Here is a 27556-nt window from a genome sequence, read left to right as displayed (position 1 = left end):
GGCATTTAGGGATTGTTGACCTTCTTTCGTCATAAAATCGTGCGATAGAGCCCAGTCATAGGGAAACCAGATCCCGCATGTAAGCCTTACATACGGCGGAAGGAGACGAACGAGGATATGGAAAGTTACGAAGGTAAGTTTTGACGTATTCGTTCTGTTATCAGAAACCGGAAGCCCTGTACGGCTATGATTTGGCATGACATGATATTATATGACGTAATATGGTCTGATATGAGGTGGTATGATCTGTGAGATGTTGTTGGGAATTGCTCTGGGCAGATTCGGGATAGTAAGGACGGAAAAGGGTAAAATGGTAATTTTGCAGAAAAGGACGTGTTACGAGCGTGTACCGGAGTATGTAAGACTTTCACCTGCCCCGAATCATGCAATAAAGGTCGTACGAGAAAATTTACGCGATTATATCAACCTTAAGGCATCGGAATCCATTGAAGTTTCGAAGTTAAGCGTGCTCAGGCGAGGGCAATCTCATGATGGGTGACCCCCTGGGAAGTATGAAGAAATTTCATGAATTTGAGTATAAGAAACAAATGAAAATCCAGGGTGGCCTAAAGGAAATTAAATATGTACAGAATGATTGGGAACCATAACGGGTCATGTAAAATGCCACAGGCGAGGCTGAAAAAGGGGCAGGAAGTACGTTACAGTTTTGGAATCAGGATAGGCTGAATAGTGTTGGGAAGTACTTTGTGGGTTAGTCAATAATAATTATGTATATGTGCAAATGTAAACGGTATCTTGTACGTGACTGTATCGGTGAGTGTGCGATTCCCAGCCACCGGTGCTACGGTGTGGGAAACCAGTGATCAAATAAGAGCACTGAAATTCAAGTGACAACAAAGGTAAAGAGGGTAAGATTTTGAAGGAAAGTAGGTAACAAGAATAAGGTGTGCTAAGGAATAAGAATCTGCATGAAATCCGGAAACTAGGACCTGAGGGAAAATGGAAAATGTAAGGGTATGAATGAGTACGAAGGTATGAGCACGCCCCAAAAGGGGGGAAGCGGATGAGAAAAGTGTAAAGGTAAGTTAGAAACAACGATGTCGTAATATGTTTGGTAAAGATGTTCAAGCCGCAATGGGACCCCCCCCCCCCCCCCCCCAGGTGATTATGGAAGCCCGTAAGATTAGTTGAACATTCGAGGACGAATGTTCTAAAAGGGGGGAAGAATGTTATATCCCGCATTTCGTACGTCGGGTTATTCCGAGGCAATGGCGGAAAGTTTAAGGCAAGGTCATTTTTCGGTTTCGTTGTAATGCGAAAGTCGTTGGAAAATATTATTAGTGTGGGAATATTGAGAAAGACTGAGGGCAAAAATGGAAAATTTGAAAAATGACATTTTGGTAATTTTGTGGAAAGACGAGGGACAAAACGGTAATTTTACAAAAATTCTAGAGCAAGTCATCTTTTGGAAGAAAAACAAATAAGAGAAAATTCTAGAAAAAAAAAAAAAGAAAGAGCAAGAAAAGGAAAATTCTAGAGAGGGGCATGTGCCCTCACATGCTTGGTTGATATATATATATATATATAAGATGTCATCTTTTCTAATTAAGAGAAAGAAAGAAAGCAAGAAAGGAAAGGAGAAAAAAAAAAAGAAGAGGGGTTCGGCTAGGAGGGGTCGGCGAACCAAATTTCCCTATGATGGTCATGGGAAAAATTGTTTCTTCAATCTTTTATATCAATTGGGAGGTCCTCGTTAACATGAGCTAGTCGTTGGAACAAGAAAACCCTCCGTTGGTGCTATAACCGCTTCTAGCCGAGAAGAGAAGTTGAGAGAAAAAGGTAAGGTCCTATCCTTCTCAATATGTTTTATAGGTGTTTATACATGTTGTGGTATATAGAATGAATGGAGTTTATGAAAATATGGTGTTATGTGTGGAGTAGTAGAGATGGCCGTGCATGTGTGTGTATGTTGTGTTGTGTTTTATTGTTGTTGTTGTAATGTGTTGAAACTAATGAAATTCATGGAAGTGGGAAAAACATAGAAGTGGCCGTGAGTTATACATGGCATATATGGTCAGTGTGTGTTGATGAATTATGAAGGAATGGTGAGGAAGTTTTATTTAGTAAGTTGATTGTCATCATAATGTATAGAAATAAATAGAAATTCATGAAAATCTATGTACCATGGTTGTGGCCGAAATTGGTGTTGCTTGGTAAGCTATGATGAATTAATTTCATTTGATGTTCTAGTTGATGTCGTTGGAGATTCTATAATGAAAATAATATTGTTGATGTATGGAGCGGTATATTGATTGAATTGTTTGAAAGTTGTATGAATTGAATGGAATCTAATGGAATTGTAAGAAAAAGATTGAGAATATTAGAATGTACTTTGGGTTGAAAATTGGCATTATTGATGATAGTTTGGCCGGGTTGAATTCCCGGATTGTTGTTGATATAAATTAGCCGAGTGAGAATCTCGGGGATGTCGTAATTACAGGGAAAATGCTGCCGAAATTTCGGTAACTTATAAGTGGACTTGTATGAAAAGTTAAGGCAAGCACAAGTCGATGAATCTAATGATTATATGGGTCCTTTGAATGTAGATAAGCAAGTTGAGATGAACAAGTGTAGCTAGCAAGGCGGCGCAGGTATGTAAGGCTTACCTTTTTCTTTTATGGCATGTCCTAGAACCGTTAAGTTGTGACATAATGTGTATTTGGGGAAAATCCGCTCTTCTCTCGAGTCCGTTTATGATTCCGATTTATGTCATATGTGCTTATGTTAGTATCATTAAGTTGTGTATGTTTGAGTAATGAATAAGTATAAGAAGGTTCTCGTGACTAAAAGAGTTCTCGTAAGTATGAACAATCCTAACTTCGTATGTTATCTCGATTTTGTGCGAAGTGGGCCCACAATTCCTAATACCCTCCTTATGTATGTCCGTCCGTATGGTAATCGGGTATGTTCATCACTCTCGTTCTCCGAAAGCTCGTAAGTTCAATGTTCCCGATTTCGTGAATGATCTCGGATTTGTGTCGAATGCCCGTTCGATATAATATGCTTCGACCACCCAATATGATACGCCTTAGCGTCCCGATGTGATAATTCCAACGTTTGGTAGAGATCGATCGAAATTTGCTCCCCGAGCCTCGGATATCGGTAAGAATATTCGTTTGTCGAGTCCGGATTTTATATGCATATGTTTCGCACTACTCGCTCGTGCAAGGCTCAATGTATCTTTCATCGAGTCCCGGCCAGGGCATGTTATGATCTCGTGTGTACGTTACGATACGATTCCGATTCACCGAGTCCCGGCCAGGACATGTTATCGTGCACTTCTCTCGCATTATTCACCGAGTCCCTCGTACTTGCGGGCCGGACACGTTATCCGTATGTACTTACGATTTGACGGTACGGGGATGGTGGCCAGACGGCATATTATGATTATTCACCGAGACCCGCGTCCCGAGAGGGCCGGGACACGTTATGTATACTTGGCACATGATTCCGATATGCATGATTCTACTTCACCGAGTCCCTTAACAAAGGGCCGGACACGTTATTTGCATATATGACTTAGGAATTTGATATATGATCCTATTTACCGAGTCCCTCCTCAGAGGGCCGGGACACGTTATATGCATCTGTGATCCATGACTTTGACATACATTTATGAGTCTATCCACCGAGTCCCTCACAGGAGGGCCGGGACATGTTACTCTACATATCTCCGCACGTCCGACTCGAGTATGAATCGTTTGACATAGCTATTTTGTACATCCGACCGAACACGAATCTCGTCATACACCTCTCGTATGTCCGACCGTGATTACGTCCGTTCGATATACCTCCGTACGCCGCCCCGCGTTACAATCCGTCCGATATACTCGTACGTCCGCTCCGATTGCGGGTTTGTCCGGTACGTCCGTATGCCTTCTACGTACCTCGATTCTCGTCTACGATTTCGTCCGTTATACTTCCGTACTTATGTTTACGACTAAGGTCCCGTCCGTTATTTATTCGTATTGCCGAGTCCGATTACGGTTGCCGATTTGTACTTTGGTTTTGATTATGCTTTGTTTATAGTTTTTTCGGCTTTACATACTCGCACATTTTCCGTACGACCCCCCGTTCTTCGGGGCCGCGTTTCATGCCGCGCGTACCCACGATGAGTCAAGATATTCCAAAGATGGTTGGTGAGCTCCAATTTCCGGAGCACCGCCGAGTCCGAGTATGTACGTTGTGTCCGCCGGATGACATTAGAGACTTTGCGAGGAAGGTTGTGGGTATGATGTGTCGGTTTGTCACGGCTCCATCGGTCGATATGTCGATGTGTGTTATGTAATGAATTTGTGAAATATAGATTTTGGCAAGTTTGAAGAAGCATTATGTATTTTATATTTCTCGGTATTGAGGTTCGAAAAAATTATGTGTGCAATAGGAGTCTGGGTTCGCTTCGGCCTTGTACGGGTCGGGCCCCATCACGTCCCTCGGAATCGGGCGTGACAACGGAGATACCGTCATGAAGGTGGGAGATCATTAATATGGACTTTATTACCGTTTACCTCGCACTCCACGGAGGTATGATTCCATTTGGGTAATTGTTGATCTACCGACGAAATCAGCCCATTTTCTTTCGGTCCGACTACCTACTCACCGAGGATTATGCCGTTATATATTAAGGAGATTGTGCAACTTCACGGAGTTCCCATATCTATTATCTCCAACAGGTGCCCACACAACTAATTACTGAGATCATTTCAAAGCAGATCGGGACACAGAGTCTCAAGACAAAGATTTCATCCCCGGGCCTGACGGGATGCCGAGCGCACTATTCGTACATCAAGATATGTTGGGCCCGTGTCATTGATTTCGCAGGTAGCCGGGATGATCATTTACCGCTTGTTGAATTTGCTTATAATAACGCCTACCACTCCAAAGATTCGAGATGGCACCATATGAGGCTTTATATGGCGGGAAGTGTTGTGTAGGTCACCGATCGGTTGGTTTGATGTCGGGGAGACCGAGTTGATTGGCCTAGATGTGGTCCGGCGGGAGGGTGGATAAGGTGAAACTCATTTGGGAGCGGTTGTTAGCGGCTCCGTAGTTGACGTAAATCATATGCAGATAATCGCCGTCGACCTTTGAGTCTCGATTGGTGATTGGGTATTCCTTAAAGCGTCACCTATGAAGGGTGTTATGAGATTTGGCAAGAAAGGAAGCTCGGTCCGAGATATATTGGGCCTTATCGATTATTCGTAAAATAAGCAAGGTTGCCTACGAGTTAGATCTCGCACCGATTTGGGAGCAAAGACACCCGGTATTCCATGTTTCTATGCTTCGCAAATGTATTGGTGACCCACTCCGCAATATTTCTGCAGATATATCCAAAGTCACAAAGGAGCTATCCTATGAAGAGCTCATAGCCTTATTGGATCGTCGGGAAAGAAAGTTGCGGAATAAAGATGTGGCTTCAAGGTAGTGTCAGCGGAATAATAACCGAGAGGAAATGACCTGGGAAGCTGAGGAGCAGATGAAGAAGAAATATCCTCACCTATTTCTGGTACCTACAGGTAATCCAAATTCTCTACTTGACTATGTTGTTTGATAAATGAATTGTTGATCAATGAATGAATTGTTGTGATAGTTGAAAAAGAAACCCCCCCAAATTGTTTGTATGACCCGTAAGGTTGATCTAACATTCGAGGACGAATGTTCTAAAGGGGGGAAGGATGTTATATCCTGCATTTTTGTATATTGGAATAATCCGGATTAACTATGATAAGCTAGGGACAAAACCATTCCGAGATACAAGTCGAGACCTTTTGACCTTTGATTTTGTTTTGAGACATAAGTTGTTCATGAATTTGTTTGCATGGAACAATTAGGAAAATTTGGGACCAAAAATGGAATTAGTGGAAGTTGAAAATCATGCAATTTTGGCTTGCCTTGGCCGTGTAGAGTGGGAGTTGGCCCACACAATTTGTGGACAATTTTAATTGGTCCAACACTTGTACGAGGCTTGGACACTTGGATGAATCATCTTAGAGCTTAAAAGATGACTTCTAAGTCATCTAACCTCATTTCCAACACTTAGAAAAAAATAGAAGTTGAAGAACCATCAACCATGGCTCTCGGCCAAGAGAGAAAAAAATCAACTTCAATTCAAGCCATCCCAAAATTTTTTCTTTGATGCAAACCCACTAAGTTGAGGTCCCTAAGTAGCGTGGAAGTGTTGTTCGGGTCATCCAATCGTTCGTTGTGCCAATTGCAAACCCTAGCCTAATGTGGAGTTGAAAGAAGAAAGGTAAGAATTGATTATGTTTTATGTGTTATAAAGGTTGTATGCATGATGTAGTATGTTAAAATGGATGAAAATCATGAAATATGGCATGTTGGAGTGAAGGTTGTGTGTGTAGTGCATAGCCGTGTGAGGTGTGTGTGTGTTGTGTGGTATTGAAGCAATGAATTGATCTTAGTTAGCATGTTGTGATCATTGTAGGGTGAAGAATGAATGAGAATCATCAATATGTATATATGTTGTGTTGGCCGAAAATGGGTCATGGAATATGACAAAGAACGCATTAATGTAGCTTAGTGTTTTAGTGGTTGTCGTAATGAATTCTATGTTGGAAATGAGCTTTTAATGACTCAAGATTGATCTTTTTGTAATGTATGGGCTGAATTGAAGGTTATTATGCGTTTGATGTAATTTGTGTATTTATGATAATGATATCGTTATAGTATGGATTATTGATGCAAATCATGATTCGGAAGTTAAAAATGGATTATAGTTGTGTTCTCGGGTTGGAGGCAGGTTTTCGGGTAAATTGGAGCCATTGTTGGATTGTTGAAAATATTGTATAAATTGTTTAAGATGTCCTTAAATGTTGTTGATATGGATTCGGATGAGTATTTGAATGTATAAGCGTTAATGTTGGCTTGAACGTAAGCCGTTGAATCAAATATATTGAAAGTTGTTGAATGATGAAAAAGGGGGCTTATTAATGTTATATTACCTTTCGGATTGATTATTGATGTTGTTAGGTTGGTTGTTGTTGTTGTTGTTGTTGTTGTTGTTGTTGATTTTGGCCGAGTTAAATTCTCGAGGTGGCCTATTTACAGGGGAAATGCTGCCCAAATTTATGTAGAATTAAGGGCTAAATTGGAATTAAATGCCCAAATGTCTCTAGCTAATGTTTGGCATATTATGACTTGTTTGTAGACCTTGGGCAGCCCGAGACGTAGGTTGGATTTATCTTGAGTGTGAGCTAGCATTGAGTGCGTACGAGGTATGTAAAGCCCAATCCTTTCTTCTTTTGGCATGCCTTAGCTTCAAGTAGGCCATGACATCTTTATTCATAAAACTGCAAAACAGTTTCTAAGGAGCACCTAAAGCAAAACTCTAAGCTAGGGAAGGGTATTCTTGAGAGGTAAGTCTCAACCATTCCTTCCTTCACTACGCATTCATCTCTAAGATTATCATCCTTCTAATGGGTCTATAACGGTGAATTGGTAATAGTAACCCTTGAACTTAATAGACTTTCATTGATTAATGGGTTACGATTGTTGTCGTGGGATTATCTTCCAAGGGCTTGGGTTATCACTTTCTAATAAAGAATTGAACTATTAGATACATGAACTAAGTGAATTGAGACTTAGAGTTTCATAAAAATAGTAGCTTGACCATAGAAACAACTTGTAAGAGATAACTTCATTGAATAACCTTATGAATTGATTGTTTGTGGTTGCTAAGGCTAATGTTAAGATGATTTACACGTAGTAATCATTCACCCATTAGAAAGGGGTAAGGTGGAAGGTGCTCATTGTATTGATATTGTTGACTAAAGTGGTTGTGACTTATTTAACATCTTAATTGCTATACTTTGAAGGTTCCGAAGCTTTACGTAAGGGAAAGGCTATAGCAGAGTGATTCACATTGTTCCAGCTCCACAGTTGAGGTAGGTTATGGTCTACTTAAGTTAGACTTTGATTAGTTGATTGTATGTGTTATGAAATTGTTAGGAGAAAGCATAGAGTCCTTAGGCATAATATGTGTGGCTGAAATTCCTATATGATTTTGATTGAGTGATTACGTGGGCTTAGAGCCACTATTCGATATGTTGTGACCTGCAGGTTGATGAAATTTGTGGTGAGAAGTTAATATGATCTTCTTGGTGACATTGCGGTACAAATTAATAAATCGATTATTAAAAGCGACGTGATAATAAATATGTATAGATATGAAAAGGCACATTTGACCGGGGGTAAGGATGTGACCTATATGTATGAACATGCACATTTGATCGGGGGTGAGGATGTGGCCTAGTTGTGAGCTCGTGGTCCGAGGTTCATTCCAGAACGAGTGGTATATGAACACCATAGGTCCCTGCAGATCTTGACTATTGGGAAATGACACCATTAGCATGTATGTACACGAATGATTAGTGACTGAGTAGTGAGAATGTTGTTGGGAGACTTATTTCTGTTGTTTGCTTCTGTTGACCTGATTTTGATATGATTAGATGACTTGATTGTTAATATCATTGGTTGACTTGTTGTTGGGCTATTTGATTATGTGTTGTTGACTGTTCTGTCTATTCTATTGATTTTATGAATCATGCATAATACTAATCTTAGTCGGCCTATGATATCTATCGGTACATAGTGTTTATACTGATACTACATTGTTGCATTCTCTGAGTGTAGATTGTGATCCAGAGACCGCTACTCGACCTCATATTTAGCGTTGAGGCCATTTGCTAACAGATTAAGGGTGAGCTTCTATCAATGTCAGGCTGCCCGAAGATCTTCTTTATCTAATGTCTATTTCCATTCCAGACATTGATGGTTATTTATTTCAGACAGTATACATTCCTTAGACATGTTTGGATTAGAGTCCTTGTATGGTGACTTTCGAATTTTAGGGTTGTAATAGTTACGGCTTCCGCATTTATGTTATTATTTTATGGCATGACTATTTATTTATTTATTTATCTTGTGTTTAACTATTATGAATTGGTTAAATAAAATTGGACTTGAATGAGTAGACGGTTAGACGTATTGGTTCGCCCACTAGGAGTTAGTGTGCGTGCCAGTCATGGCGGGTTGGGTCGTGACATAGTTGGTACTAGAGCTTTAGGTTCATCGATCTCATCGTACAAGGACATGTCTAGCAGAGTCATTTGGATCGGTATGGAGACGTCTGTACTTATCTTCGGGAGGCTACCGGACACTAGGAAAATTCCCTTTTCTTTCTTTCTTTCTTGCTACTTGATTCCAATTGGTATCTAGATGATTCAAATTGGTATCTGACTATCTTTCATTCTCTACCAAATGGCGAGAACACAAGCGGCAGGAGCCAGAGGTAGAGAAGCAGGTAGAGGGGATACCAGCCGTTCCAGTAGGTAGGGGTGCAGGGATAGCAGCCCCAGGTCTGGACAAAGTTCAAGCTCCCGAGAGTTCAGCATGCCGCGGCAGTGGCACCTTGTTTGGATGAAGTTTTGTGTTTCGAGGCATTTTTTTAGGCCAGTTGCAGGGCAGGTCACGACCGGTGTGGAGCATGATTTATTTTGGAGGTTCACTAAAATTAAGCCTCCTGTTTTCTATGGTACTTTGAGTCAGAGGATGCCTACGAGTTCATTATAGATTGTCATAAGAGCCTCTATAAAATTGGGGCGGTGGACAAGTATAGTGTTGAGTTTGTGACCTTTCGGTTCTTGGGTGATGCTAAGTTGTGGTGGAGGGCATATGTGGAGAGCAGGCCAGCTGGGTCACCTCCGTTAACTTGGGTCCAATTCTATTCAGTATTCCTAGATAAGTACGTTCCGTGTACTCTGAGGGATATGAAGAAAGATGAGTTTTCTTGTTATATCCCATATTTTTATACGACGGATTATTCGTGAGCTAATTGACATAAATCCAAGGACAAGATTATTTTTGGATATGAGACAAGGACTTTTGATCCCCGATTTTTTATTAATGCACAAATTGCTTATTAATTATAACTAGTGGAAATATTAGTGGAGATTTGGGATTAATTTACCATGATTAGATTATTAAGTGGGGATTAGTGATTAATTATTATTAATTAAGTTAATTAGACCACTAAGTGGGCCCCACAAAAATGTGGCAAAATGCGTTGTACCCTTGGATGTTAGTGGGACACATGTCAAGGGGGGCGACATGTGTCACCAATATATGTCGCATATAAAGGGCAAATTGATGACTAAGGCCTAACATTTCATTCATAATTCATCTTCCACACAATAGAGCTAGAGAGAGACTTAGCCGTATATGCACCCTACGGCCATGGTCATCATGGTGAAGCTCATGAAATGGTAGAAAAATAAATTATTTTCCAAGGTATTTCAACCAATTGAAGGGTCCATAGCAACGTGAATTGATTCTTGGAGCAGCAAGGGTGTTTATTAGTTGAAGTCACCAATTTCAGCAAATTAAAGAGCCAACTTGTTAAGGTAAGATTTAATCTTCTTCTATGTGATTTAGAGGTGGATTAGACTTGTATAATATTGGTAGATGTGTGTTGGATATGAGAAATTATGTATGTTGATGTTGAAGAGTTGTAGAAACCGTTAGGGGGCTGCTTGATGTGAAAATGGTGAATTAACTTTAATTTGTATTTTGGTTGTTGTTATCATGGATTATGTGATGAGAATGAAGGAATTAAATGGTTAAAGTTGAAGTTGTAATTGTTTTGTGGGCTGTTGTAGAAGTTAATATGATATTAATGTAATTTTCTTGCATATAAGAGGGTGATGTTGTTAACGTATGGTTGCTGGAATAGTTCATGAACTTGGATGGAAAGAGTGTATTGAGTAATGTATAATGAACATAGATGGTTCGTTTGGCATGTTCGTAGGTGTTCGTGAGATTATCGGGCATCTCTTTACGTTGTTCGTTAGGGGCTATTTTGATATGTTGTTGTTGTTCTTATTGCGCTTGGAAGATTAATGATAATTAAGATTATACGTTGTGTGGTATGTTTGTTGGGCTGTTATAGGGTTGTTTGGATGAAAATATTATGACTATGGATCTTTAAGAATAACTTGAATATGTCGTAGTCGTATGTGGATCATTATTGAATGTTGTAAATGTGGGCTGTTTGGAATGTTGTGCGGGCTATTTGAAGTGTTCTCAAATCTTGTCTTGAATAGCCCCGATATAGTACTTGAACGTGTGAGTATTGAAGTTGGCTTAGTTGTTATGAAGTTGATTTGAATATAAGGGAAACGTCGTCTAATTTTCTAGAAACGCGCTACTAACGTTAGAATACGTTTTGAACTTTCCCGTAGCTTAACCATAGTTCTTGACGTCTTAATATAGGTTGAGACACTATTGGGCAGCGTATACGTGTTGTGTTGCGAATAAGCGCTAAAGGTATGTAAAGCTATCCCTTCTTTCTTTTGGCATGCCTTAGATGTAAGTGATGTACGATATGAGCTTTGGGGTAATTCCATTCATAAGTTCCGAGTGTGGTTCATGATTCTTATTCACTTCTTGATGTTAAAACTCTTAAAGTAGTTGAGCTACGCCCTCGAGCCTTCTATATGTTGGATAGTAGTCGGATGTATAAGCTCCTATTCCTAAAGACTCTACGATGACTAATGTCTCTGATTCCATCAGCTATTTCACATTATCTTGATACATGTCTATGATTCCTGAGGCTCTATTTGATATAGTTCATAGTGATATTTAAAGAGTACATAACATGACTATCGCCTTGATACTCAGATGCTAGTTCGTTCTACTTATTCTATTGAGTCTCAGACGATGATTTAGTTTGTATATGGTTGCTCACTACTCTGCTCGTGCATACTGTTGTTACATCTTTCACCGAGTCCCGGGCCGGGTATATTATCACGCACAGTTTTACTACATTATTCACCGAGTCCTCAGGCTAGGCCGGGGTACGTTATATGATGATATAATGATATGATGACATGATGATATGATGATACAATGATATGATTATGGCACCGAGTCCCATGATGGGCCGGGTACGGTATACGTGTACACGACTTTATTCACCGAGTCCCATAATGGGCCGGGTACGGTATATGATAATGATATGCATGACTTGTTCTATAAGGCACGTGCTTGATTTCTTGATTATCATACTTGTCTCCTGGAATCTTTACTTCGCTTATCATCTTCCATATTGTATTTCATGCTTTATATACTCGACATATCTCGCATCGACCCCCTTTCTTTCGGGGGGGGGTGCGTTTCATGCCCGCAGTACGTATGCTCGCTTTGGTGACTCTTCGACCTTAGGATTTCTACTCGCTTGTCTTGGAGTGCTCCGTTGTTCCGGAGTCTAGACTTTTAGCACGTATCTTCTGATATATGTATATGTTTATCCAGGGGTACCGCGGGGCCCTGTCCCATCATATGTTACTGTTGTAACTCCTAGAGGTCTGTAGACATATGTGTGGGTTGTATATAGATGTTGTTTTGCAAGTCGTGTTAGTATGACTTATGTTTGGGACGTTCCTTTTCGTAGTGGCGGCTTGTCGCTTGCGTATATGTATATTTTGGGATGTTGTATGTAGTGGCAGCCTTGTCGGCTTGCGTATATATAGTTGGGGCGTTCCCACACGTTATGATAGCCTTGTCGGCTTGTGTACCATGTCATCTGTTGATAGTTGTAACTCCTCAGGAGACAAGTTGCCTTAATATATATGCGTGACAGTTCTGAGATGACGTTCCGTTTCTTCTTATAAATTCCATATTATGTTTAGTTCGGATTGATTATAGCTAACAGGTGTATACGAGTGTCCAGCTCGGGCACTAGTCACGGCCTACGGGGTTGGGTCGTGACATTTCTAACATTGATCAAGGGAACTCGTCTATTGCTATTTATGAGTTTCGTTTCCATTTCTTGTCCCGATATGCTCTTCAGTTGTAGCCTACTGAGGAGGAGAGAATTAGACATTTCGTAAAGGGATTGAATACTAGACTTCAGCTTGTAGCCACTGGGGCTTTATTCTAGGATGTAGTGGAGCATGCCCATGTTGTTTAGGGGATTAGATAGGAGAGTCATGCAAAGCAGATAGAGAAGAAAGCCTGAAGGGTGGAAATTTCGAAACCCTTCTCTGTGAGGTCGAGTTCCCGGTGTATTCGGGGCGTACGGTTCGGTCCCGCTATGCGCAGTGTACGGTGGGGCCTATAAGGGGTCAATTACTAGTCTTTGGTCAGCATGGGGGTTATACCGCTTCATCAGCTTTTGTTTAGCGACTTACATTGGACCGTTCTTGTTACGAGTGTGGTGAGCCAAGACATATTAGGAGGTGTTGCCCCATACTCAGATAGAGTGGTCAGGGGACTCAGTATCAGGCTCTCTGAGCTCTATTTACACTAGATAGGGGAGGCAAAGATCGTGCACCAGCAGGGCAGGGAAGCCACACCGCGGGTAAGGGTAGCGCTCAGCCTAACCGAGGCGGTCCTCTGGCAGGCAGAGGTGGACAACAACCCGACGGGAGTAGGGCTCAGACTGGACAGGGTAATCGTAATGATTCACATGCTACAGGAGGGCGCTGTCCTTGTACGCTTTCCCAGGTAGACCTGAGACTGAGGCCTCCGATGCCGTTATCACAGGTACTATCTTAGTTTATGACCGAATAGATTCTATTTTATTCGATCCGGGTTCTACTTTTTTATATGTGTATTTATATTTTGCTTTGGGTTTGGATATGATTTATGATACTCTTGATGTCCCTATCCATGTGTCTACTCTGATCGGGGATTCTGTGGTGGTAAATAGAGTCTATCCTTCTTGCGCGATTGCATTTATGGGATATTGTACTTGGGCGGATTTAATGATCCAATATATGGTAGATTTTGATGTCATCTTGGGCATGAGTTGGTTGTCCCCGCATTATGCAATTCTAGATTGTCGCTCTAAACCAGTTACCTTAGCTATACCCGAGGTACCTAGACTTGAGTGGAAGGGTAACCTTAGTCCCCTCCCTAAGAAAGTCATATCCTTCATTCGTGCTAAAAAGCCAGTGGAGAAGAGTTTTTTAGCTTATTTGGCACCTACCCGTGATCCCGGCACAGATACTCCATCTAGGGGTTTAGTTCCAGTGGTACGCGAGTTTGCGGATGTATTCCCCGTGGACTTCCCTGGTATGCCACCTGACCTTGACATAGACTTCTGGATTGATTTATACCGATGTACTCGTCCTATTTCTATTCCACCTTATAGGTTGGTCCCAGCAAAATTAAGGTAGTTAAAAGAGCAGTTGCAAGATCTTTTGAGTAAGAGGTTTATTCGCCCGAGTGCCTCTCTTTGAGATGCTCTCGTGTTGTTCTTAAAAAAAAGGACGGGTCTATGCGCATGTGTATCGATTATCGTCGACTGAATAAGGTCACTATCCAAAACAAGTATCCCATCCCTCGTATCGATGATTTGTTTGATCAACCATATAGAGCTTTTTTGTTCTCTAAACTTGACTTAAGGTCAGGGTATCACCAGTTAAAGATTCGGGAAGAAGATGTTCCTAAGACAGCCTTCCGGACCAGGTATAGGCACTATGAGTTCTTGGTTATTAGTTTTGGGTTTACTAATTCCCCAACTGCGCTCATGGATTTGATGAGCATTGTTTTTAAGCCCTTTTTAGATTCTTTCATGATGGTGTTCATTGATGATATCCTGGTGTATTCTAGAAGTGAGAAGGAGCATGAGAAACACTTGAGGATTGCTCTTGGGGTATTGCGGGAGGAGAAGCTTTATGCTAAGTTCTCTAAGTGTGGATTTTGTTTGTCTTCTGTGTCCTTCTTGGGGCATGTAATCTCGAAAGAGGGTGTTATGGTGGATCCGCAAAAAATTCAGGTAGTCAGGGAATGGGCTGGGCCCACATCAGTGACTAAAATCAGTAGTTTCATGGGTCTGGCTAGCTATTAACATCGGCTTGTGAAGGGGTTTGCCTCTATTTCTTCTCATTTGACCGTTTGACTCAGAAAGGTACCATTTCAAAGGGTCCGACGAGTGTGAAGAGATCTTTCAAAATCTTAAGGCATTGTTGACAACAACTCCTATTCTACCATTGCCCGTGAAGGGCAAGGATTTTGTTATTTATTGTGATGCTTTATGCTCTGGTTTTTGTGTTGTTTTGATAAAGGAAAAGAAGGTGATTGCTTACGCTTCTAGACATTTGAAGGTGCATAAGAAGAACTATCCTAATCATGACTTAGATTCAGCAGCAGTGGTGTTCGCACTAAAAATCTGGAGGCGCTACTTGTATGGTGTCCATTATGAGGTGTACAATGACCATCGCAGCTTGCTGCATATGTTAACCCAGAGGGATCTGAACTCTAGGCAGCGGAGATGGATTGAGCTACTGAAGGATTATGACATTATCATTTTATATCATTCTGGTAAGGAAAATGTGGTAGCCAACGATTTGAGCAGGAAGTCAGCTAGTATGGGAAGTCTGGCTCGTTTGATCTCTTCGAAATGTCCATTTGCTAGAGTGGTTCAGACTCTGGTAACAGTTTTATGAGGCTTGATATTTTTAGTACAGGCAGGATGTTAGCTTGTGTTGAGGCTCGATCACCGTTTCTGGAGAAGATTAAGGCTAAGCAGTTTAAGCATGTTAAGTTGTGTAAAATTCGTGACAAGGTGTTACGTGGTGAAGCCAAGGAGGTCGTGATCGACGAAGAGTGGGTGTTACGGATTAAAGGACGAGTTTGCACGCCCTGTGTGGGCAATTTGATCAAGACTATTCTGGCAGAGGCTCACAGTTTGACGTATTCCATTCATTCTAGTGCTACTAAAATGTACCGAGATCTGAGACAACATTACTAGTAGGCTAGGATGAAGCGCGACATAGTGGAGTTTGTTGTTCAGTGTTTGAACTGCTAGCAGGTGAAGTATGAACATCAGAAACCTGGGGGGCACACTTCAGAGGATGGCCGTTCCTGAGTGGAAGTGGGAAAGAATAGCAATGGATTTCGTGGTTGGTCTTCCGAAGACGTTGGGGAAGTTTGATTCTATCTGGGTTATCTTCGATAGGTTGACTAAGTCCGCTAACTCTATTCTGGTTCAGATAACTGATGATGCTGAGAAATTAGTCAAGATCTACATTCGTGAGGTGGTTAGACTATATGGAGTTCCTATTTTCATCGTGTCCAACAGGGACACAACGTTTACATCTCGGTTTTAGAAGTATCTACATGAGGAATTGGGTACTGGATTCGACCTTAGTACAATTTTCCACCCTCAGAGGCGACGGGCAGTCCCAGGGGACTATTCAGGTTCAAGAGGATATGCTTCAGGCTTGTGTGATAGACTTTCTTGACATTGGGATTAGTTCTTACCATGATAGAATTCACATATAATAATAGCTTCCACTCGAGTATCAACATGGCTCCATTCGAGGTGTTGTATGGGAGGGGATGTACGTCTCCTATTCGTCAGTTCGATGCGTTTGAGGTAAGACCTTGGGGGTAAGAAACCTTCTGAGAGAGTCCTTAGAGAAGGTGAAGGTGATTCAAGCTAAACTTCTAGTAGCATAGAGTAGGCAAAAAGAGTATGCGGACCGTAAGGTCCGAGATCCTGAGTTTGGAAAGGGAGAGCAAGTGTTGTTGAAAGTCTCACCCATGAAGGGTGTGATGAGGTTTGGGAAGAGGGAAAGCTTAGCCCGAGATTCGTTGAGCCATTTGAGATTCTAAAGGAGGTGGGGGAGGTAGCTTATGAGTTGTCTTTACCTCCAGGCTTATCAGGCGCTCATCCAGTATTTCACGTTTCAATGTTAAAGAGGTATCACGGTGATGGTTCGTACGTAATCCATTGGGATTCGATTTTGCTAGATGAGAACTTGACGTATGAGGAAGAGCTGATCGCTATCGTAGATAGAGACATCTGTATGTTGAGTTCAAAGGAAATAGCCTCCCCAGTTGCGGAAGCTACTTCAGAAATAGAATCGGATATGCGTAGCAAGTATCCCTAGCTTTTCGCCAAGACAATTACCTTTTTTTTTCCTAGATTCCTTATCCTTGTCCATTCGGGGACGAATGGTGTTTTAATTGGTATGCTGTAAAGACCCTCCCGATCGTTTTGAAAAATCTAGGATCACCCTACCAAATAAAGCCTTTCCAAGGGTAGAATGAGCTAACAGAAACTCAAATGTAGAAGCCTAAGAGTCGGGAAACTGGTCTGTTTGTGTTAGGTCCGTTGGGGGTTGACGTAGAAAATTAGACCTCCATTGGGAATTCCAAGGCCACGGGTGAGTTCGTATGGTGTTTTTACATTTATGTGTATGTTTTGTCTATGTTTATGAGGCCTCGGTTGAAGTGTTGCCTGGTAGAGTAAAAAAAGCGTGAAATCAGCAAGCTTACTACCTCAGAGGTACTGCTACGGCGGAGCCGCTGTAGCGACAGGTCTCTCGCTTCCGTGGTCAGTCGAGTTTTGGGTGGGTCTGCTATAGTGAGCACTTGACCGCTGCAGCGATAGCGATATAGCGGGATTAGGCCTACCCGAGGGAAGAATTTAGTGAGGTCTGCTACAGCGGTCACTTGCCCGCTATAGCGGGACCGCTACAGCGACGGGTTAACCGCCGCAGAGATCGACGGGAACAGAATCCCGAGTTTTAAACACTTAGTTTCGAATTTTTTATTCATAAAACTCCAAAACAGTTTCCAAAAAGCACCTAGGGCGAAATTCTAAGCTAGGGCAAGAATAATCTTGAGAGGTAAGTCCCAACCATTTCTTCCTTCACTACGCGTTCATCTCTAAGATTATCATCCTTCTAATGGGTTTACAACGGTGAATTGGGAATAGTAACCCTAGAACTTTGTAACCTTTCAATAATTGGTGTGTTATGTTGTTGTGGGATTATCATCTAAAGGCTTGGGCTATCACTTTCTAATCAAGAATTGAATCATTAGAGATATGAACAAGTGAATTGAGACTTAGGGTTTCATAAAAATTGTAGCTTGACCAAAGAAATAGCTTGTAAGAGATAAATTGATTAAATAACCTTATGAATTGATAGTTTGTGGTTGCTAAGGCCAACATTAAGACGACTTACACCTAGTAATCATTCACTCATTAGAAAGAGGTAAGGGAGAAGGGTGTTCATGGTATTGATATTGTTGACTAGAGTGGTTGTGACTTATTTAGCATCTTAATTGCTAGACTTTGAGCATTTTGGGGCTTTACGGAAGGGAAAGGCTATAGCAGAGTGATTCGCAATGTTCCAGCTCTACAGTTGAGGTAGGTTACGGTCTACTTGAGTTAAACTTTGATTAGTTGATTGTATGTATTATGAAATTGATAGGAGAAAGCACGTCTAGTCTTCAGGCATAATGTGTGGTTAAAATTCCTATATGCTTTTGATTGAGTGATTATGCGGGCTTAGTGCCACTATTCTATATGTTATGACCTACAAGTTGATAAAATTTGTGGTGAAAATTTAATATGATCTTCTTGGTGACATTGTGGTACAAATTGATAAATCGATTATTGAAAGCGACGTGACCATAAATATGCATAGATATGAAAAAGCACATTTGACCGGGGGTGAGGATGTGACCTATATGTATGAACAGACCCATTTGACCGGGGGTGAGGATGTGGCCAAGTTGTGAGCTAGTGGTCCGAGGTTCGTTTCGGATGAGTGGTACATGGACACCATGGGTCCCCTGCAGGTTATGACTATTGGGCAATGACACCAATTAGCATGTATGTACAGGAGTGACCACTGACTGAGTAGTGAGAATGTTGTCGGGAGACTTATTTCCGTTGTTTTCTGCCATTGACTTGATTTTGATATCATTGGGTGACTTGATTGTTAATATCATTCGTGTTACACCTCCCGTCTCCATCGCAAGAAAGTACTTGGCTATGTATGGTTTATACCCTTAGTAAGGAGATCCGTACCCGAGTTTTGAGGTATTAAGTGTCTTGCCCCGTGTACTAAAAGTACCAGCAGGTGTTTCTTGCAATTTACGGGATTAGGAGTTAAACGAATCGAATTGTTGCGAGCCGAAATAACTCTGGGAACTGGCAGAAAACCAGTCCCCTTTAACGGACCGTTGACGTGTCAATGGTGGCGTCAATCCAGCCGTCGACACTCCACCCCTCTCTGATTCTCAGGTGGTAGATTGACGGCGCCATTCGATTGACCATCGTCGTGTTGACAGGCCGTCGACCCGCACATCGAACCGCCCCACTGGAACCTTTTTGATCCATCTATATAAATTTGGCCCTCACGTTTTATTTTCATTATTTTCCACTTCCAAATCAGAGAAAGCCCTAGAATATTCCTCCCAATATTTTCCATCATCACTGTGAAGATTTAGCAAGATCCGAGCCCCGTAAACCCGAGCTTGTGAAGGGAAAGCTGCTCCTATGGTTCTATTGGAGTTGTTGAGCTTTGGAATTGGAAGTTGATCTTTGATTCTTGGAACCCTAGACTTTTCAAGACTTACGAGCACAAGAAGTAGATGTTGGACGATTAGATACGTTTCAAGGTATGTAAGGCTAACCCTTCTTTCAAAGGCATGATTTCTATGTTATGATTCCATATGTGCTCTCCACATTACTTTTACTCCTAGAAATGCTAGAAGTTCCTCATTCTCAAGAGTCCTAGGATGACTTCACGATTAGCAGAACCCAAGCCTAAAGCTCAGACGATTTTACGATGTAAATGAGCTTACCATATGATTCTTGATTTCGTTCTCACAATTATCCTTACCTTATGCTATTGTTCCTTCAAAGTGAGATAGGAAGATGATGACTATGTTAAGGATTCTAAATCTAGAGAAGCCAAGTTTAAAGCTCTTGATGCTTTCAAGTCACTATTGAGGTTGTCACATGATTGTCGATTATATTCTGTGACGTCGATCTCACCTTATGATAGTTGTCCTTTCAAGGTGAGACCTAACTATGATGATGATTCCATAGTGACACATTGAAAGTTACCGACTTGATGTAACCCGGTAGAGTTGTACTGTTTCTATCGGATATCTATGTATGTTATATATGTATGTAATTATGTTGTGAAATCAAGCTTATATAGCTGGGTATGATATCTATTGCGCGCATACCACTGCAGTTGGGTACAGACAATACTGAGCCTTGTTATGGCCTAGTACAGACGATACCGAGCCTTGTTACGGCCGAGTATGGATGACACCGAACCTATATGATCGAGTATGGTATCAGTATATGTACATATGTGAAATGCTTTCTTCAAAGGAAGGTTACGTAAGTATAATGCACGTCTTAAGAGGTACTATGAGGTATAAATGATTCAATCATTTTATGTTATTCTTCATACTGTTTTCATGTTACCAATCATGCCTTACATACTCGACACATTATCTGTACTGACTGTCCTAGTGCTCGGGGGGGGGGGGGGGAGGAGGGGGGGCTGCGTTCATGCCCGCAGGTACCGATAGACAGACGGACGATCCAGCTTAGTAGGATTTCCCCTCAGCTGTTGTCGGTGCGCTCCACTTGATCCGGAGCTGCGGACCATTTTGGTATGCTATTTTGAGACGTATATGCATGTATATGTATGGGTATGATGGGGCCCTATCCCGTCCTTTCTACAGCTTTATTCCAGTAGAGGTCTGTAGATAGTTTTATGTATTTGATAGATGATGTAGCCTTGCCGGTCTTATTTCTTTGGTGTACAGTACATGTGGCGGCTCAGTCAGCTCGCATTGTTCTTTCAGCATATGCATATACGGATTGTATAGCATGCATGATGTCATTCTTTCATGAGTCAGTATTAGTTCAGTTTGAGTTATGTATGGGCCCTTGTTGTTCAGAATTGTCCAGATACGAGTATAGGGGTGTTTGGTCACTAGAGATCAGGCGCTCGTCACGGCTCATCGATTTGGGTTGTGACAATTGGTTGACTTGTGTTGAGCTATTTGATTTTGTGTTGTTGACTGGTCTGTCTATTCTATTGATTTTATGAATCATGCATGATACTAATCTTAGTCGGCCTAGGATATCTACCGGTACATAGTGTTTGTACTGATACTACCTTGTTGCATTCTTTTGAGTGCAGATTGTGATCCAAAGACAGCTACTCGACCTCATATTTAGCGTTGAGGCCATTTGTTGACAGATTGTGGGTGAGCTTCTGTCCATGCCCGGCCGCCCAAAGATCGTCTTTATCTAATGTCTATTTTCATTCCAAACATTGACGGTTATTTATTTCAGACATTATACATTCCTTACACATGTTTGGATTAGAGTCCTTGTATGGTGACTTTCGGATTTTGGGGTTGTAATAGCTAGGACTTCTGCATTTACGTTATTATTTTATGGCATAACCTTTTATTGATTTATCTTGTGTTTAACTATTATGAATTGATTAAATAAAAATAGATAGGTTAAATAAAAATGGACTTGAAAGAATAGATAGTTAGATGTATTGGCTCGCCTACTAGGAGTTAGTGTGGGTGCCAGTCATGGCGGGTGGTCGTGAAACCAAGGGAAGTAAGAAGGAAGATAAGCAAGAGGAAAAAGGAGCGCATGAAAATGCTGGGTCAAAAAGTGGATGTGACCGAAAAAGGGGTATGCACACATGAGAAGTACAATACAGCGCATGAACCAGTTCAAGTTTTCAGAATTACTGCTCAGCACGGTGAAGATTGTCTAGAGACCCGGTTTCCCTATGACTTAGGTTAGTAGATCTCTCAGCACTCTCATATGTCTCTTAACTACTTATAGTACCAAGTCGGTCAAGCGTCTCCCACCTCAAAAGTCAAAAACAAACACGAATCTCGTGGATCTATGCTTCAATTCTAAACCAATACCTCTTCTCTTATATCCACTCTAAATAGTCATCTTTGACAACTTAACTGCAACTACAGGCTTTCTCGTTTGTGCACCCTCAATCTTTCTCTCTCTTACATAATACCTTCTCTGGTTCACATCACTTCACATCTCTTTCCCACTACTAAATACTGCCTAGTGTGCCATACTGACATCTAACTAAAGAAAAATTGTTCCTGTGTCATCATTCTCATATGATCCAATCTCCTCACACCACAATATTAGCGACTCTGTTTCTCTAGGAGGTGGTAACCGCAGAACCTGGGGGAAGTCCATATCTCTCTCGGAGTTGTTCTACTCAAGTTAACCACACTACTCCACTGATAGTGCTAAAAATTCATACCTATCAACATCAAACTCATCCCTTTGGAAACAGAAAGTTCTTTTTGGAATGATGATTTTTTTTTTTTAGAATGATAATCGATACAAGCACGGGGGGAGACTGGCATGAAATTCATTGAAATGTTGGAATTTTAAAATTGGACTCATTTTTTTACTCCACCGGCTCCTTGCGTATACAAAACTAAAGTGGATGAACTGCATGCAAACCTATGTCACCTTGATAATAGCACATTGGCTCCAACAGTAAATGTGACAGATTTTGTTTTGAATGAATCAACGCTGATAAATATTCTGCGAGTACTAGCTGTAGGGGTAAGGGATGTGACTGGAAGAGCTTCTGCCTCCTTAAAAAATGTGATTGTTAAAAACAGATCATCAACTTGCATCGAAAACTTTTCAAAAGAGAGATCCAGCCTGTCTATCAACTAGTCATTGAATTTATGGACAAAGTACTCATACCAAGAACTGGAGCAATTGCTAACATCACTCTGGCACATTTGGTTCTCATTGAAGCTCTATCAGCTTTTGAACCAATCAATCTACCAGCCATCATGATCGGACAAATGATCAAAACAGCGCACATTAGGGAAGATGAACCTGGTCTTCCCTATGGCTTCTTGTTGACAAAAGTACTGGGGCACTTCAACTTAAGAACTGGAAAAGAAACCTTAAGAGCAGTACAGAACACATTCTCTATAGCTAATCTAGAAGATAGTGAATATGTCGCTGAAGGAATGGGTTCCACCATCTCTATCCTGACCGAAGACCTAAAGGTAGTAAATTACGAAATTGAACAGCTAAAGGCTGAGAATGCACTTCTGAAGAATCTGCTGAAAGAAAGAGTGGAAGAACTATGGCACCAAATTCTTCAGGATCAGGATGAAATTATTGATATAATTGATGGGATTCTTCATGATCTAAATCATTCCCAGTAACATGCTCCTAAGAAAACTCTTTCCAGTCTCTGTCATTTCTTTCCTTTGTTGTCTAGTTCTGTGCTGCTAAGTGTTTCCCTATCTCCTCCTGTTGGTACAATAATAGTTAATTTAACATATGTTTGTGCTATTTGAACTACTATCTGTCATGTGATCACTCTTTGTTCTTGCTAGCTTGCTCTAAATTTCTCGAATTATCGTTAATCACCTTGTGGCTATGTGTTGACGCATTTGATCTTCTTATTGACTGTGCCTTAGTTATTATTGATGATGCCAAAAGGGGGAAGATTGATTGATGTGTTAGTGAGATTATGCTGAAATGAGAAAGTAATATGCGTGCGCTGAGTTGGATATATGCTCGTAAGTAATGAGAAGTGTGCGGTGATTAAGGGGGAAGACATGTCGAATAATTGTACTAAAAATTCACAACTGTGGGAAGATGTGTTGAGAAAGGGGAAAGAACTGGAAGACTGATATGTGAAGATATTTTGGCATTTTTTTTGTCTTCCCGTTGAAATTGGTATTATGTTGCTAACATGTTGCAGGTGCCTTGACAATGATGGTCTACTTCGTCGAGGGAACATTAGGAAGCTGGTTCTCAGGGGGAACATTTTCTATAAGTTTTTCATCATCAAAAAGGGGGAAATTGATAAGCTCAAGTGCATTCATGTTTTGATGATTGTCAAACTGATTTAGAACCAGATAGAGACCTGGTCTATGTTTTGATGATTGTCAAATTGATTCAGAACCAGATAGAGACCTAGTTTGTGATCTACTCTCTGTGCACCTTGCACGGCAAGCAGAGACAGCTGTAAACCCGAGTTACATACTGCACAAGTAAAGAAGTTGAGTTGGCGCATGCTTTAGGTCAAATATTGAATGAGTGGTGTCTATCCATCCCACATGTTTCACACTATATATACAACATGTTGCAATATATTGTGTATCACATGAAAAACCTAAAAATCACTCAAAAGGTGCAGCCATCACAAGACACTCCAAGTGTTCAACAAAGCTAATCACAAACGGAAGGATTTGTTCCAACACTGAGGATGCTTTATTCTCTTAGTTTTCATTAAGCTTTGTTTATGTGCTTTAACTTGTAAACCTACTCCTCTTATAGGAAGTTGTTATAGGTATTTCAAATTCTTAGTAGTTCTTAGGCAGTTTACCTTTCAATTTATTAATTGGTACCAATGGCTAGTGTGTAGTCTAAGATGTATTGGTTGGGTTGGCTAGAGATAGTTAACCTTAGTTTTCTTTGCGAGAGTTAGTCAAGTGGAGGTATTTGCAATCGGTGTTCTGTAAAGGTTGGGGGACTATGAGGGTTAGTTTCTAGGTTGCTACTATTGTTAGGTTTGAGGGATTATGGGAGTTAGTTCCTAGCTTACAATATGCTGTAATCTGAAGTTGCCCGTATAGTAGAGTTGAAAACCTACTGGGTTGGTCATGATTTTTAATCCCTTGAGCAAGGAGTTTTCCACGGTAAAAATAGTGCCTTCATTACTTACTGCATTGCACAAGGCAACTGGTACACAACCAAGTCCATCATATACTATTTGGTGAGCGCACAGCCTACAATAGATAGTGTTACTTCTAATAGTATCATTTCTCATGCAAATAGTATGGATTTGTTGTGGCATTATAGATTTGGACATGTACCTTTTAGCAAAATGAAAGGGATATCATCTATTCCGGTACAATTTTCTACCAAACAATCTTTTCTTTATTCTATCTGCCTCATGGCAAGACAAACTAAATTGCCATACCAAACCAGAACCACTAACACCAAAGAAATTTTTGAACTCATTCATGTTGACTTGTGGGGTCCCTATCATGAAGTCACATATGAAAATTGCAAATACTTCCTAACCATAGTAGATGACTATAGCAGGTCCACTTGGACTCACCTACTTAGATGCAAAAGCAATGCTTTGCATGTCCTTAAAGCTTTTATGTACATGACAGAAAACCAATTCAAGACCACGGTAAAAGTAGTCAAATCAGACAATGGCCTAGAATTCACCAACAATGAAGCAACCACTTTCTTCCAATCCAAAGGAATTATCCACCAGAAAACACTCCCTTACCCCACAACAAGATGCTGTAGTTGAGAGAAAACACAAATACCTTCTTGAGACTGCCAGAGCACTTCTATTCCAATCTAGATTTCCTTTAAAATATTGGGGAGAATGCATACTCTGAGCTACGTATATCATAAATATATTACCCACTACCATATTGAATAATAAATGCGCTTTTGAATTACTGCACAAACAAAAACCCCTATATTCTCATTTGAGATGCTTTGGATGCTTATGCTATCCTACTTTACCCAAACCTCACAAGGACAAGTTTGAACCAAGAACTTCCTCTCATGTATTAATTGGATATCCCCATGCTACAAAGGGTTACAAAGTCTTAAATTTGGTCACCAAAAAAATACACATTTCAAGAGATGTCACTTCTTGTGAAACTGTTTTTTCTTTTTTCTTTGCCTAAGTATAAGTCACATAACAGTTTTTCTAATGATTCTTTGTTTTTTCTTGATAATGATGATCAATATACAATTTGGAATTTTCCTAATAATTATTACACCTCTCGTTTTTGTAGTAGGAGAACCTATGCTTTCCTAATCGGGAATGCCTTTGGAATAGAGACTCGAGCCCGAGTTGGGGGTAGAAAGTGTCTTGCCCCGCGTACGAGGGTACCAGCAGGTATTCCTGACAGTTTACGGAATTAGAAGTTGAGCGAATTGAATCGACGTGATCTGAACTGAATATGAGAAATCTGCAGACACCAGTCATCATCGATGGGTCATCGACATGGTCGACGGACCGTCGATCTGTGGCATCGATAGGGTGCCGCAGCCTTGCATCTGCAGGCGCAGGTTGACGGACCGTCAACATGCCGACGGGTCGTCGACCCGCTTGTCGAACCGCACCGTTGTATCCTTTTTAATTTCGAGTATAAATATGTGGTTCACGACCTTATTTCATATTTTCCCCATTCCAAGTCAGAGAAACACCCAAATGTTTTCTCTCCCAACATTTTATACCATATTAGTGGAGATTTGGTAAGATCCGAGCCCCGTGAACCCGTGCTCGTGAAGAGGAAGGTTGTTTCTAGGGTTTCTTCAAGTTGTGAAGTTTAGGGAGTTAGAGTTGAAGCTGATTTTTGGAATCTAAGACCCTCTCAAGGTATGTCAATGATTTCTACCCTTGTATTTAAGCTAATTATCAAAAGTTTTAGTGATTTTAAGTAGAGAGAGGGTATTTGTGGAAGTGGTAAGTTGATGAAGGTTAAGATAGTAACTTGCAGTTATTTTAAGAGATGATTGGAAATGGATTTAAGTATATTTTATATATATGTGTTGTCATTGTTGTTGTGGGTATTGTGGTTCATGTTGGATCGAATGAGAAGTTGAAGAGTTGTAAGATTACAAGGGAAATCATTGTCTATAATTCGTTAAGCTCTATATGTATTTAAGGATGGGTAGTAAGTGAGTTGTAGATTTATAAGTTCACGAGATAGAAGTTGGGCGATTGGATATACTTCAAGGTATGTTAAGGCTATCCGTTCTTTCCTTTGGCATGATCCTATGATATGATCCAACAAGCGAGTAAGCGAACTTCCATATTACTTTACTCTTAGAAGCATTAGAAGTAATTCAGTCTTTGATGTTCATGTAACTCGTTTATGAGTGTTAATTCTGTTCATAGGTCCAGTTTTATGTAGCCAGTTCTATGTATATGGTTTATTCAAGCATTACATTCATTATATATTTATGTATATTGACCCGTGACCAGAAGGCGTTATATACGCGAGTACTAGATATATATGTGGAGTATGAGAAGAGATATAGGCGTTATACACACATTACCACCATGGTGATGATATGAGAATCAGGCTGCACGTACCGTAGCAATGTGTATGATGATGGCCGCAGAGAGGCCGATATGATATGAGAAGAGAAACAGGCGTTATACACGCACATATATCAGGCGTTATAGACGCGCATATATATATATAGAGAGAGAGAGAGATGTATGACTTTCATTAATAGCCATGAGCATGCATATTATGCGCCCATAGTGGCATTATCAGTTACACAAATTTGTACAAAAACTAGTTCATACAAGTACATGCAGATAGTTATTTCAGCTTATGAGTTAAGCTCTTATTCATGATTCTTGTATATATATGTTGTTCTTATATACCTTACATACTCGCACATTATCCGTACCGACTCTTCGTCGCTTAAGGGGTTGCGTTAATGGCCCTCTGGTGTTCGTAGACCGACGGGTGGTCCAAATTCCTTAGGACTTCTATCCAGGAAGAAGGTCAATGCGCTCCATCGATCCGAGTTGGCTTATTTTGGTATGCTAGCCTTTTGGATATATATGCATATGAATACGTAGGGCCTGTCCGTCCTTTCTACAACTTTCATTCCGGTAGAGGTACGCAGACGATTTGTATGTATTAGTGGACA

Source organism: Lycium ferocissimum, chromosome 12 (genome assembly GCF_029784015.1).
Source record: "Lycium ferocissimum isolate CSIRO_LF1 chromosome 12, AGI_CSIRO_Lferr_CH_V1, whole genome shotgun sequence".
In the NCBI taxonomy this organism is placed as follows: domain Eukaryota; kingdom Viridiplantae; phylum Streptophyta; class Magnoliopsida; order Solanales; family Solanaceae; genus Lycium; species Lycium ferocissimum.
Note: the sequence above shows the minus strand (reverse complement) of the source record.